A 15,196-nucleotide genomic window follows, 5' to 3' on the forward strand; every position below is an offset into this window, starting at 1 on the left:
CTTTTCTGAGCTGGAAATGCCTTTTAAACGACATTTCTCATCAAAAGAATGCTTCTAAAGGCATTTTAGGCCGCATTGGGCACTTTTGCATGAAAAGTCAAAATCCAACCTGAAATGTTGAAATCGCTTGAAAAATGCTTTTCTGAGCTGGAAATGCCTTTAAACGACATTTCTCATCATAAGAATGCTTCTGAAGGCATTTTAGGCCGAATTGGGCACTTTTGCATGAAAAGTCAAAATCCAACCTGAAATGTTGAAATCGCTTGAAAAATGCTTTTCTGAGCTGGAAATGCCTTTAAACGACATTTCTCATCATAAGAATGCTCCTGAAGGCATTTTAGGCCGAATTGGGCACTTTTGCATGAAAAGTCAAAATCCAACCTGAAATGCTGAAATCGCTTGAAAAATGCTTTTCTGAGCTGGAAATGCCTTTAAACCGACATTTCTCATCATAAGAATGCTCCTGAAGGCATTTTAGGCCTAATTGGGCACTTTTGCATGAAAAGTCAAAATCCAACCTGAAATGTTGAAATCGCTTGAAAAATGCTTTTCTGAGCTGGAAATGCCTTTAAACGACATTTCTCATCATAAGAATGCTTCTGAAGGCATTTTAGGCCGAATTGGGCACTTTTGCATGAAAAGTCAAAATCCAACCTGAAATGCTGAAATCGCTTGAAAAATGCTTTTCTGAGCTGGAAATGCCTTTAAACGACATTTCTCATCATAAGAATGCTCCTGAAGGCATTTTAGGCCGAATTGGGCACTTTTGCATGAAAAGTCAAAATCCAACCTGAAATGCTGAAATCGCTTGAAAAATGCTTTTCTGAGCTGGAAATGCCTTTAAACGACATTTCTCATCATAAGAATGCTCCTGAAGGCATTTTAGGCCGAATTGGGCACTTTTGCATGAAAAGTCAAAATCCAACCTGAAATGTTGAAATCGCTTGAAAAATGCTTTTCTGAGCTGGAAATGCCTTTTAAACGACATTTCTCATCATAAGAATGCTTCTGAAGGCATTTTAGGCCGAATTGGGCACTTTTGCATGAAAAGTCAAAATCCAACCTGAAATGTTGAAATCGCTTGAAAAATGCTTTTCTGAGCTGGAAATGCCTTTAAACGACATTTCTCATCATAAGAATGCTCCTGAAGGCATTTTAGGCCGAATTGGGCACTTTTGCATGAAAAGTCAAAATCCAACCTGAAATGTTGAAATCGCTTGAAAAATGCTTTTCTGAGCTGGAAATGCCTTTAAACGACATTTCTCATCATAAGAATACTCCTGAAGGCATTTTAGGCCGAATTGGGCACTTTTGCATGAAAAGTCAAAATCCAACCTGAAATGCTGAAATCGCTTGAAAAATGCTTTTCTGAGCTGGAAATGCCTTTAAACGACATTTCTCATCATAAGAATGCTTCTGAAGGCATTTTAGGCTGAATTGGGCACTTTTGCATGAAAAGTCAAAATCCAACCTGAAATGTTGAAATCGCTTGAAAAATGCTTTTCTGAGCTGGAAATGCCTTTTAAACGACATTTCTCATCATAAGAATGCTCCTGAAGGCATTTTAGGCCGAATTGGGCACTTTTGCATGAAAAGTCAAAATCCAACCTGAAATGTTGAAATCGCTTGAAAAATGCTTTTCTGAGCTGGAAATGCCTTTAAACGACATTTCTCATCATAAGAATGCTCCTGAAGGCATTTTAGGCCGAATTGGGCACTTTTGCATGAAAAGTCAAAATCCAACCTGAAATGCTGAAATCGCTTGAAAAATGCTTTTCTGAGCTGGAAATGCCTTTAAACGACATTTCTCATCATAAGAATGCTCCTGAAGGCATTTTAGGCCGAATTGGGCACTTTTGCATGAAAAGTCAAAATCCAACCTGAAATGTTGAAATCGCTTGAAAAATGCTTTTCTGAGCTGGAAATGCCTTTAAACGACATTTCTCATCATAAGAATGCTCCTGAAGGCATTTTAGGCCGAATTGGGCACTTTTGCATGAAAAGTCAAAATCCAACCTGAAATGTTGAAATCGCTTGAAAAATGCTTTTCTGAGCTGGAAATGCCTTTAAACGACATTTATCATCATAAGAATGCTCCTGAAGGCATTTTAGGCCGAATTGGGCACTTTTGCATGAAAACTCAAAATCCAACCTGAAATGCTGAAATCGCTTGAAAAATGCTTTTCTGAGCTGGAAATGCCTTTAAACGACATTTCTCATCATAAGAATGCTCCTGAAGGCATTTTAGGCCGAATTGGGCACTTTTGCATGAAAAGTCAAAATCCAACCTGAAATGTTGAAATCGCTTGAAAAATGCTTTTCTGAGCTGGAAATGCCTGTTAAACGACATTTCTCATCATAAGAATGCTTCTGAAGGCATTTTAGGCCGAATTGGGCACTTTTGCATGAAAAGTCAAAATCCAACCTGAAATGTTGAAATCGCTTGAAAAATGCTTTTCTGAGCTGGAAATGCCTTTAAACGACATTTCTCATCATAAGAATGCTCCTGAAGGCATTTTAGGCCGAATTGGGCACTTTTGCATAAAAAGTCAAAATCCAACCTGAAATGCTGAAATCGCTTGAAAAATGCTTTTTCTGAGCTGGAAATGCCTTTAAACGACATTTCTCATCATAAGAATGCTCCTGAAGGCATTTTAGGCCGAATTGGGCACTTTTGCATGAAAAGTCAAAATCCAACCTGAAATGTTGAAATCGCTTGAAAAATGCTTTTCTGAGCTGGAAATGCCTTTAAACGACATTTCTCATCATAAGAATGCTCCTGAAGGCATTTTAGGGCGAATTGGGCACTTTCCCAGCAAACATTGGTCGGACGGCAACGTCGTCTCCCTGGCCAAAAGAGGGTCGCGGCAGGACGCCACAAATGGTGTACTATTGGTCCGAAATCAACGTCGTCTCCCCGTCCAAAATTAGTCGGTGCTGTCCTAAAATGCATTTATGTAGTCCTTGTGAAATATGCAAATGCTGTGCGTACACCTTGGTTAATACTGCAATAATTAATTTAAGTGAACAAAGTATATTTTTAAGAGGTTATGAATAGACGTCCACTCACGTCTTTTACACGTCTAGACTACACTCGTAGGAAAAAAAACATAATAATCTTTATGAAATACACGATTTGTATGCAAAGTAAATATATAAACTTTATCTTGTTTAAATAAAATTATAATCACAAAGTGCCCAGTGTGATTGCAAAGCCACGCTGCATTTTAGTAATTATTTCAACCTGTTTTATTATTGAATGTATGCATATAAATGTAAAACAGATACATATCCGGTCACTATTTAGGTGTGAGTTGGATGTAATTTCAAAAACTGTGATTCCAATATTATTTTAAGAAATATATTACAAAATCCCGCGATAGGACAGATTATCTCGCGCACTCAGTGTAGGGTTGGTAGAGTAGAGACAGGATATTGCATGTGGTGTCCAGATCAAGAGGAGACGGTGAAGCATGTATTGCTTGTTTGTCCTAAATATCAGAGTCACAGGGAGCAGTGGAAAGAGCAATTACAAAGAGCAGGATGCTCAGATTTTAGTTTGGCTGCAGTTCTGGGACCTGGAGTAAAGTCAGGGGAACTGATTAGATTCCTTAAGAGTGCAGGGTTGTATGTGAGAATATGAGGTGTTTTTTTTTTTTTTTTTTTTTTTTTTTTTTCAGTATGTATATGTGTGTGTGTGTGTGAATATTTCCCCTTTAAATACTTGGAAATATTTAAAAGAATGGACGTCTTAACCTGCATTGCAATACATTGACCTGTGGGTGGCGGTATGCACCAGTAGGTGTAACCCGCCAAAAATTGAAAGAAGAAGAAGAAGAAGAAGATTATCTCGCGAGATAGTGGTCACGTCACGCGTTCTTCCGGAAGTTCACATTCAAACACGAGGAGCGATTACGAGGGAGTTTTGTCTATATATTATGCAAAATCTACTGTTGGGGTAAGTACATTGTGTATTATTTAATTAACGTGCTTAAGTTTTACTTGTTTGACACGAAGGCTCCGAAATTAACGTTGCCAGAATTGTCCACTGAGTATGGCGAAAATTAGCTATAAGGCTAAAAGCTAACGTACTTTGAAGTTATAACGTTACATGGTATAAAGTATGTTTAAGGATACAGTCAAAGTTATTACTGTAACTAATTAATGTAGCCTCTTGAAAGTCTCTTTCAGAAGGTAAATTATCTGAAAAATAAAAGTTATTTGGCATTAATGGAATTACAATGATTTGATTGCCTAAACATTGCACATGCAAAATATTAAATACTGTTTTGCATTAAAAGTTCAGCATAAGTGTTTGTTTGATTAACTTCCTTTGCTTTTGTTTTGTACAAAGGAAAAGTAGAATCTCATCCAAATAAAAATAAACAAACTAAAGGCACTGTGTCCTACACAGACCCTCCAAAATATAACCACCCAAAACCCAAGTCAGGTAAATGCCTCAGTTTGAAAATACATCAACAAATTTGAGTTGTTATTGTGGAGTTAATATAATTAATTATCATTTCGTTTTATTTACAGTTGAAGATCAACACAAACCAAATAAAGATGTGCATTCTACAAACAATAACAAAAGGTATGGAAAACTGTAGATATGAATTTTTTGTAGATATGGCTTAAACAGTCTACACATTTGTTAATGTTCTAATTTGTCATATGTCCTTTTTTGTGCTAAAGATCAAGTTTTGTGTCAAACACACTTAGATGAGGCGTGCCCGATCCCTGACTTTGTCTACCCTACATTAAGTTGTAAGTTTTTTGAATTCTTTGCTTAATACTACGAAAAAGCGTGATTCTTTCAAAAAGGACTTTTATATATTTTGATATGAAACTCAAAAATGTATATAAATTGTTTTGGTGTATTTTGTTTACACAGGCACACTTCATGACAGTAAACATCGGTATCAAGCTGGTGTGATTGATCTATACCCTGGCCTAGAATAAGCTGTGACACTATGAGACGTACGTGCTACTGATACTTTTGTTATTTTTTTGGTGCATTCCCACACTATACAAACACGTTGCTTTGCTCCAAAGTGCATACACTTTTGCCTTTATAATGTCATTCTTATTTTTAGGTAAAAATTTATTCCATGAGTCAGGGTTTTGCCTGAATGTCAACATAATATCCAAAAACTTTGATATAAAAAGTGATTTATTTTAATATTTTACACTACTATGTATTTTTTAAAATACATTGTGCATGTTGTATGTTTATTGTACTTAATGAAATTACATGCAAGGTGTTTGTTTCGCAGGGTCACATAATGAACAGGCATCTTACAGACAACCGAAAGAGGCATACGGTAGTATTGTTTTCTTGTGTATTGTCATACACCTAAAGAGGATTTTTTTTTAATCATACAATTATGGTGTTATTCATTCATAGTATTCTCTACAATCCCAAATTCTGGATTGACGCCCCAGTACCAGAGGGCACCCCAATCCCAGAGAGCACGCCAATCCCAGAGAGCATCCATCTGAAAGCAGGTGATGAATTTACTACTAATCAAGGAACTGGCTTTACTGACGAGATGCGCATGATATCGCATGCGATTTATCGTGCAGCCCTAGATTTTACATTAGTGACAACTCATCTTAGAGGATAAACATGTACATTTCTCTGAATCTGAGTTAATAGTTACAAATACAGAGCTTATAATGTCTGTCATTGCTCAACCACAAAGACCTAAAAGTACAGACAGCTAATTTCATAACTAATGCAGTATTACACTGTGAAGTTATTTATATATACTGTTAAAATATTACACTACCATATAATTAACTCTATTTGTCCAGGTGAGGTAACACAACGAAAAAATAACAGGATGGAGACTACCTGATTCTTCACCTATGGCCTCAGCTTCAAATGCAAGAAGTAAGAAATGCTATAGGACGGTGTATTTTGCATTATGAATGCATTATGAATACATCAAAGATGTTGATAACAAGTTGATCTGCGTAAATTGTGACATAAAGAATATGTATATATATTTCCAGCTATCTTTCTATAACATTATTTCAATTGTTTTCACATGTAGGTCCAGCAACTGTCTGAGTTGGTGGATATTCTGTCAGAGACTGTGTGAACAACGTTATGAACAGGTATGTATTTCTCTTGAATTGTGTAATCCTGCATAATATTTCAGGAATATATATTGATTACCACCATAATTAACCCAGCTATATATTACTTCATTTCAGGATTAAATCTGTCACACATTACTTGTCAGAAGTTTTAATGTTCGTAGTGGTTCAAACAGTCAAACAAGAAATCAAAACATAATTTCAGTGTAAGCCATTACTTGTCATCAAAACTTATGGATGAGGATATAGTTTATAGCACTTGTTACATGATAGATGAGTAGTTGTGAAATGTTAAAACATAGTTTATGTTTGAACATTGCATGCAATTGCTATGTTGCACATTACTGTTAATTGTGATTTATTGACCATTTAGGTAATTTGTCTAAGGTGAAGTAATCAGACATTTCTTTCACAGAATGATGTCTAATTGTCTTATGGCCAAGTTCAATATGAGCGGTGGTGGACATCTGGAAAAGAAGGCTTTTAAAGGCACACCTTTGTATTATGTTATTCAAGGTAATTTGGGGAATATGTTGATCTAAAAAAATTGTTTTTGTATATTGATGTAATTTTCATTGCTATGATTTATGTATTTAGGGGACATCACAGCTCACCTGTCTTTATCAGAAATATCCTTTTCATTTTTTGACAATTACAAACCTAGTTCAGGGTCTTTCTCAAGGGCACCACAGTGGTTTTGTAGAGGGAGAGGACAAATGCTGTTTCCCCCACAACTGATCTAACACTTATTTAATGCAGAACATCTTTTATACTATATATTGTATTGTATTTTAATTGTATTTATTTTAAAAAGAAACATATTCTTCTCTTCCCTCAGATGCTGTGAAGAGGTGGAGCCCAAATGCCACAGACTCGGAAATAGATGCAGCTATGGCAGACCACCTCAAGCACGCTCCAGGAAGAGCTGGGGGTTGTGAATACACTAAATAAGCCAAACAGCTGTAATGTGTAAAAGAGAGAGTTCACCCAAAAATGAAAATTGTTATAATTTTCTTACCCACATGTTTCAAACCTGTATACATTTCTATTTTCTGCTGAACACAAAGATTGAAAAATGTTTGTAACCAAGCTAACTGTCAATAATTTTTTTTTACAACTGTAGTAATGGGTTGTGAGATCTGCTTTCTGCTTTCTATTCTTTCAAATATCTTTGTGTTCAGCAGAACATAGAAAAGTATACAGGTTTGAAACATAAGAGAGAGTAAATTGCTAAATAATCAATTTTGGGTGAACTATCCTTTTATATAGTAAAGTATTTTGAAATTGTTATTATAGTTAAACAGTTTAAAAAAATAAAAAGTGCCAAATCAGAACATGCTTCTTTTTATTGCTTATGTCCACAAATAATGTGTTCTTTAATGTGTTTGAAATACACGTGATTACAACGTTACAAAGACGTTCAGGTTTGACTGGACTAAATTTGTGTATTTTTAAAACCTTAATAATTGCCTATTACAATTGTACAAACTAGCCTGTTTTATATGCACGTTTTAAGTGAGTATAACGCCTACATTAAGCAGAGACTCATATTACCGTCCAGAAGACGACATTTTTAGACGTGCACGGACCGTGCAGAAAAGACGTGTGATTCACGGTCAGATGACGTCAAAGACGTCGGTTGGATTTTCATTTTGGAACTATTTTTCAACCATGACGGGACGTGACGAACGGACGTCTTTTCAACGGTCATCACACGTCCAAATGTTTGCTGGGTTTGCATGAAAAGTCAAAATCCAACCTGAAATGTTGAAATCGCTTGAAAAATGCTTTTCTGAGCTGGAAATGCCTTTAAACGACATTTCTCATCATAAGAATGCTCCTGAAGGCATTTTAGGGCCGAATTGGGCACTTTTGCATGAAAAGTCAAAATCCAACCTGAAATGTTGAAATCGCTTGAAAAATGCTTTTCTGAGCTGGAAATGCCTTTAAACGACATTTCTCATCAAAAGAATGCTTCTAAAGGCATTTTAGGCCGCATTGGGCACTTTTGCATGAAAAGTCAAAATCCAACCTGAAATGCTGAAATCGCTTGAAAAATGCTTTTCTGAGCTGGAAATGCCTTTAAAACGACATTTCTCATCATAAGAATGCTCCTGAAGGCATTTTAGGCCGAATTGGGCACTTTTGCATGAAAAGTCAAAATCCAACCTGAAATGTTGAAATCGCTTGAAAAATGCTTTTCTGAGCTGGAAATGCCTTTAAACGACATTTCTCATCATAAGAATGCTTCTGAAGGCATTTTAGGCCGAATTGGGCACTTTTTCATGAAAAGTCAAAATCCAACCTGAAATGTTGAAATCGCTTAAAAAATGCTTTTCTGAGCTGGAAATGCCTTTAAACGACATTTCTCATCATAAGAATGCTTCTGAAGGCATTTTAGGCCGAATTGGGCACTTTTGCATGAAAAGTCAAAATCCAACCTGAAATGTTGAAATCGCTTGAAAAATGCTTTTCTGAGCTGGAAATGCCTTTAAACGACATTTCTCATCATAAGAATGCTTCTGAAGGCATTTTAGAGGCCGAATTGGGCACTTTTGCATGAAAAGTCAAAATCCAACCTGAAATGTTGAAATCGCTTGAAAAATGCTTTTCTGAGCTGGAAATGCCTTTAAACGACATTTCTCATCATAAGAATGCTCCTGAAGGCATTTTAGGCCGAATTGGGCACTTTTGCATAAAAAGTCAAAATCCAACCTGAAATGCTGAAATCGCTTGAAAAATGCTTTTCTGAGCTGGAAATGCCTTTAAACGACATTTCTCATCATAAGAATGCTCCTGAAGGCATTTTAGGCCGAATTGGGCACTTTTGCATGAAAAGTCAAAATCCAACCTGAAATGTTGAAATCGCTTGAAAAATGCTTTTCTGAGCTGGAAATGCCTTTAAAACGACATTTCTCATCATAAGAATGCTCCTGAAGGCATTTTAGGCCGAATTGGGCACTTTTGCATGAAAAGTCAAAATCCAACCTGAAATGTTGAAATCGCTTGAAAAATGCTTTTCTGAGCTGGAAATGCCTTTAAACGACATTTCTCATCATCAGAATGCTCCTGAAGGCATTTTAGGCCGAATTGGGCACTTTTGCATGAAAAGTCAAAATCCAACCTGAAATGCTGAAATCGCTTGAAAAATGCTTTTCTGAGCTGGAAATGCCTTTAAACGACATTTCTCATCATAAGAATGCTCCTGAAGGCATTTTAGGCCGAATTGGGCACTTTTGCATGAAAAGTCAAAATCCAACCTGAAATGTTGAAATCGCTTGAAAAATGCTTTTCTGAGCTGGAAATGCCTTTAAACGACATTTCTCATCATAAGAATGCTCCTGAAGGCATTTTAGGCCGAATTGGGCACTTTTGCATGAAAAGTCAAAATCCAACCTGAAATGTTGAAATCACTTGAAAAATGCTTTTCTGAGCTGGAAATGCCTTTAAACGACATTTCTCATCATAAGAATGCTTCTGAAGGCATTTTAGGCCGAATTGGGCACTTTTGCATGAAAAGTCAAAATCCAACCTGAAATGTTGAAATCGCTTGAAAAATGCTTTTCTGAGCTGGAAATGCCTTTAAACGACATTTCTCATCATAAGAATGCTCCTGAAGGCATTTTAGGCCGAATTGGGCACTTTTGCATGAAAAGTCAAAATCCAACCTGAAATGTTGAAATCGCTTGAAAAATGCTTTTCTGAGCTGGAAATGCCTTTAAACGACATTTCTCATCATAAGAATGCTCCTGAAGGCATTTTAGGCCGAATTGGGCACTTTTGCATGAAAAGTCAAAATCCAACCTGAAATGCTGAAATCGCTTGAAAAATGCTTTTCTGAGCTGGAAATGCCTTTAAACGACATTTCTCATCATAAGAATGCTCCTGAAGGCATTTTAGGCCGAATTGGGCACTTTTGCATGAAAAGTCAAAATCCAACCTGAAATGTTGAAATCGCTTGAAAAATGCTTTTCTGAGCTGGAAATGCCTTTAAACGACATTTCTCATCAAAAGAATGCTTCTAAAGGCATTTTAGGCCGCATTGGGCACTTTTGCATGAAAAGTCAAAATCCAACCTGAAATGTTGAAATCGCTTGAAAAATGCTTTTCTGAGCTGGAAATGCCTTTAAACGACATTTCTCATCATAAGAATGCTTCTGAAGGCATTTTAGGCCGAATTGGGCACTTTTGCATGAAAAGTCAAAATCCAACCTGAAATGTTGAAATCGCTTGAAAAATGCTTTTCTGAGCTGGAAATGCCTTTAAACGACATTTCTCATCATAAGAATGCTCCTGAAGGCATTTTAGGCCGAATTGGGCACTTTTGCATGAAAAGTCAAAATCCAACCTGAAATGCTGAAATCGCTTGAAAAATGCTTTTCTGAGCTGGAAATGCCTTTAAACGACATTTCTCATCATAAGAATGCTCCTGAAGGCATTTTAGGGCCTAATTGGGCACTTTTGCATGAAAAGTCAAAATCCAACCTGAAATGTTGAAATCGCTTGAAAAATGCTTTTCTGAGCTGGAAATGCCTTTAAACGACATTTCTCATCATAAGAATGCTTCTGAAGGCATTTTAGGCCGAATTGGGCACTTTTGCATGAAAAGTCAAAATCCAACCTGAAATGCTGAAATCGCTTGAAAAATGCTTTTCTGAGCTGGAAATGCCTTTAAACGACATTTCTCATCATAAGAATGCTCCTGAAGGCATTTTAGGCCGAATTGGGCACTTTTGCATGAAAAGTCAAAATCCAACCTGAAATGCTGAAATCGCTTGAAAAATGCTTTTCTGAGCTGGAAATGCCTTTAAACGACATTTCTCATCATAAGAATGCTCCTGAAGGCATTTTAGGCCGAATTGGGAACTTTTGCATGAAAAGTCAAAATCCAACCTGAAATGTTGAAATCGCTTGAAAAATGCTTTTCTGAGCTGGAAATGCCTTTAAACGACATTTCTCATCATAAGAATGCTTCTGAAGGCATTTTAGGCCGAATTGGGCACTTTTGCATGAAAAGTCAAAATCCAACCTGAAATGTTGAAATCGCTTGAAAAATGCTTTTCTGAGCTGGAAATGCCTTTAAACGACATTTCTCATCATAAGAATGCTTCTGAAGGCATTTTAGGCCGAATTGGGCACTTTTGCATGAAAAGTCAAAATCCAACCTGAAATGTTCTCAGCAAGCAATTTTGCGGCTAATAGACGTCTAGTAGCCGTCTAAACACCCCCCTGACGTCTAGGCTAAAACAAGGCTAATTTTGGGCTGTCAGTGAAAATCTAGTAGACGTCTATCATAGCCCAAGAAATAGACTAGTCATCAAATAGACGGCTATTAAACGTCTACATATATACGTCTAATAGACGGTGAATGTGGGTCTAGGCTAAAACAAGGCTAATTTTGGGCTGTCAGTGAAAATCTAGTAGACGTCTATCATAGCCCAAGAATAGACTAGCCGTTAAATAGACGGCTATTAAACGACTATACGTGTGTGTCTAATAAAGAACAAAAGAATGGCTAAAGAATTCTTTTTAATCCATTAAAAAAGGTTCTCATAAACATGCAATTTATTACAAAAAATATTGTTAATACAATAGAAATTCAGATAAGACAAAATGAAGAAAAACTACTTAACAAAAAGAATAAAAACAGTAACAAAATAAAAGCATAAATAACAAAATACAATTTGAAAAATGAAATAACATCTAAACATTAACAAACTATCTTCAGTTCACATCAACTTATTAATTGTACTAATTTCTATACCCCCCCTCCCCGTGCTCTAGTGATGGGCAGTCCGGCTCTTTCCATTGATTCGGCTCTTTCGGCTCAAGCTCCGGCTCTACATTTTAGTGATGGCAGCCCGGCTCTTTTCATAGATTCGGCTCTTCTGGCTCAGCTCCCTTAGAAGAGCCGGCTCCCCTGCCTGCGTCTGAAGATTCGGCTCTGCTCGTTCGCTACAAAGAATCAGCTCTTAGAGCCGGCGTTCGCGAACGACCCATCACTACCGTGCTCCCTGGTGCCTGTTTGAAATGCCCCCATTGCATCCTTCACTTCCAGTTCTGTTGCTGATGGGAAGTTGTTCAACACAGCATCTGCCAAATATGAAAAGAATGCATGAGACAAGTATTTCTGCTTTATGTTAAATGTGATAGTCATTCTCTTTTGAAAAAGGCATATATAAACATTGACAGGTCAACAACAGTAATCATACCATTCTCATTACTAACAGAAGTGCACGTTTCTCTGCGTGTGTTTAATGACATTTTTGGAACTAGCAAAAGAGGCTTAAAGGCAGGGTATCTGATTTTGATCCAGAAACATTTTAGTTATGCTGGTTGAAAGTCTCCTCAAATATTGATAGCTCTCACTATGTTAAGTTGTCTAAATGTGTATTTTTATATATTTGTGTCACCTGTAAAAGGCGTAGGAACAAAAAACGTTCAACAAATCATTGAACCCTGACCGAATGCAATAATTGGACGTGGGCATGGGCCAGTTACCGGTTTGAAGGTATACCGAGATTTTCAGAGTCAAGGTTTTAAAAAACCGTTTTCAATGTATGAACTGTGTTTACACAAAGTGAATTAAATCATGTAATTGAATTCATGTTTACATTTACAATTGAAAGAATATTATCATTTAAAGGCTTTATTTTTACCTGGCATAAACGTTGTTTGTTGCTCAAAAATAAATTGTATTGTGTCCAGTTGAAAATTTTAGTGTCACAATGGCAATACCACAACACCGTGGTATTTTTGCTTACGGTTATCATACTGCCAGAATCTCATTCCGGCCCATAATTGGACGCATTAAATTTTTGCCCCTCTTCTGTGAACGTGTTTTGCATGCCAATTTACAACCTGTTCACACTCTGTAAAAATAGGGAGAATCAAATAAACCTTCCTGCTGAATTGACACAGGAGCTACAAAACGAAAGACATTTTGAAACAACAAAAAAACATCTGGATGAGCAAAGAGCAAAAACCCAAATTAACATTGGTAAGTTCACTGCTTTTTTGAAAGATGGAAACAGCTACAGGTCTGAAAGGGTCGTTGCAGTGTTTCTTTTGGAAAGGTAGGTATGCAGTGTGATTCTATTTTGATGGATTCAGATTGTATTTTAATGAAACTTGTTGCTTATGTAGTTTGTGTTCCTTTACGAATTAGTGTAATGATATTTATCTCTTCAAATTTCTAAACGTGCTGTATTTATTTCGGATTAAAAAAAGTTGTTTATGTTGGTTATTTTGGTAATGTTATTCACTTTGTCAGTCTTACTGGTTAATGAGATAGGAGTGTGCTTCTGGTTGGTGCGTGTAGGCTAAAGTTAGTATTTTTCAAAATCAAATACCCTGCCCTTTAAGATGCCAAGCATAAAATATTCACGATACAATCTTATTGACATAAAACCTGTCAAATGTCTAAAAATAAAACATCTAAACAATATTGTATGGATAAGTAAACTGTTGTATCGGCAAAGAGTAATTTAATCTGGGGCTTTTAATATTTAGAAAATATTAAGGCAGTACCGGACTGTCGTCAATTACTCCTCACATAACCTAATGTCATATTAAAAGTACTATTTTGTGAAACACCATGTAGCCTAAAACTACATACAAACACACTTACCTTTAATAACTGAGAACTGATGTTTTTTCAAATGCTTGCTTCTGCAGTGGACCACCACCATTCATGTTGAACTTTGAAATTAATGAATTTTAGTGAACTCTAAAATACAAAAGACAATGTCGTTAACAGTTGCAGACTGAAATATTTTCAGATTTTTTGTGACCACATGAAAGACTGTTGACACCACAATGTCTGATTAATATTGCATGTTTAGAGAATTTACCTGTCCAGCATTCTTCCGGCACGGTCTCTCAAGTTTCTCCCTCCAGTTTCGCACAGCTTTGACACCTGAATAGCACATGCCTATGTCAGTAATTGTACAGTATTGTATGCTTCAGTGTACAAGTGTTTACCAACCTTAAAGGTTAATGCCCACTGACCTGCAAGTTTTCCCTCACTAACACAATAAAACTTTTTTTTTCCAACAGACTGAAGGCCTGTAAGTTAAATCCATATGGAGGAATAGCTTTCCCCCACAATCTATCTCTGCATGCATAATTGTAAAGCACCACATTGCCTACATTACTGTAAGCAACACAGTAATAACTTAGCTAAGTTAACGTTACTGCTGTTACTAAAAAGCAGCCTACAAATCACTCATGTTGATCTTCAGTGTAACGTTACATAGACTCATTTACCTCCACTATTTTATTACATTGCAGGTTGTACTGTTTAGGCTTTATAAAACATGGGTTACTTACTATGTTATACTGTTAAGTTACCCGCAAGAATGTCGCGATTCCAACAACAAATAAAGTAAATCAATTTTAAACACATGTAAAATAAAATAATTACAAAAAAAACTTACAAGACCAAACGAGTGTGGTAGATTGCTTTCCTCGTGGCTGCTCGCTGATGTTGTTGCCTTTCAAACAGCGGAAATCTTTCTCGTGAGATTTGGCCTCGTGTTTGTGTACTGCTGCCATCTAGCGGTTCGGAGTTGTAACTGAATTTTGTTTATCTTTGAAATACGGTCAAATAAAATGAATGTTATGCGTGACAGCAGATATTCAGATAAGATAAATTAAACCAAACATCTTAATTTCACTGGTGTATTTGCATGCCTGATAAAATATCATAATTCTTGCAAGTTATTTTGGCAAAAACTAAATTTTATTAAATTCAAAGTTATTTTGGGCTAAACATGGTTTGTTCGTAGTCGGTCTATTTATGAGCTAAATAGTGGCTATGTACGACGGTGCATAAAACACTTTAAAGAAATTAAACAAACCTTGTAATCGCTGTTAACTTTGCTTACAATGAAATACCATACATCTCACAAGTTATTTGGCAAAAACCACATGTAATTAAATTAATGGTTATTTCTGGGCTAAACGTGGGTTATTCGTAGTCGGTCTATTTGTAAGCTAAATAGTGGCTAGTACAGACGGTGTTTAAAACACTTTAAAGAAATGAAACAAAATACCTTAATCGCTTTGAACTTTGTTTACATGATTAAAT

General features: G+C 36.3%; 2 long non-coding RNA genes across 5 annotated transcripts; one reads left to right on the top strand and one right to left on the bottom strand.

Moving 5' to 3' along the window:
• Positions 1-3,968: 3,968 nt before the first annotated feature.
• LOC135765403 (uncharacterized) lies at positions 3,969-7,439 on the top strand. Of its 4 annotated transcripts, XR_012336081.1 has the most exons (11): positions 3,969-4,194; positions 4,355-4,450; positions 4,540-4,594; positions 4,696-4,767; positions 4,895-4,980; positions 5,277-5,324; positions 5,408-5,508; positions 5,818-5,896; positions 6,060-6,123; positions 6,521-6,621; positions 6,944-7,439. It is a non-coding gene; the product is annotated as an uncharacterized lncRNA (long non-coding RNA). The 4 variants fall into 4 exon arrangements; XR_012336082.1 differs by having other exon boundaries at positions 3,970-4,450; positions 5,818-5,889; XR_010540690.2 differs by having other exon boundaries at positions 3,971-4,450.
• Positions 7,440-11,617: 4,178 nt separating this feature from the next.
• LOC135765402 (uncharacterized) lies at positions 11,618-14,758 on the bottom strand. Its single transcript, XR_010540688.2, has 4 exons — positions 14,544-14,758; positions 13,959-14,023; positions 13,736-13,834; positions 11,618-12,198 (listed from the first exon to the last, which is right to left on the bottom strand). It is a non-coding gene; the product is annotated as an uncharacterized lncRNA (long non-coding RNA).
• Between the last annotated feature and the right edge of the window lie 438 nt (positions 14,759-15,196).

Source organism: Paramisgurnus dabryanus, unplaced genomic scaffold (genome assembly GCF_030506205.2).
Source record: "Paramisgurnus dabryanus unplaced genomic scaffold, PD_genome_1.1 h2tg000192l_1_38258__unclustered, whole genome shotgun sequence".
Lineage (NCBI taxonomy): Eukaryota > Metazoa > Chordata > Actinopteri > Cypriniformes > Cobitidae > Paramisgurnus > Paramisgurnus dabryanus.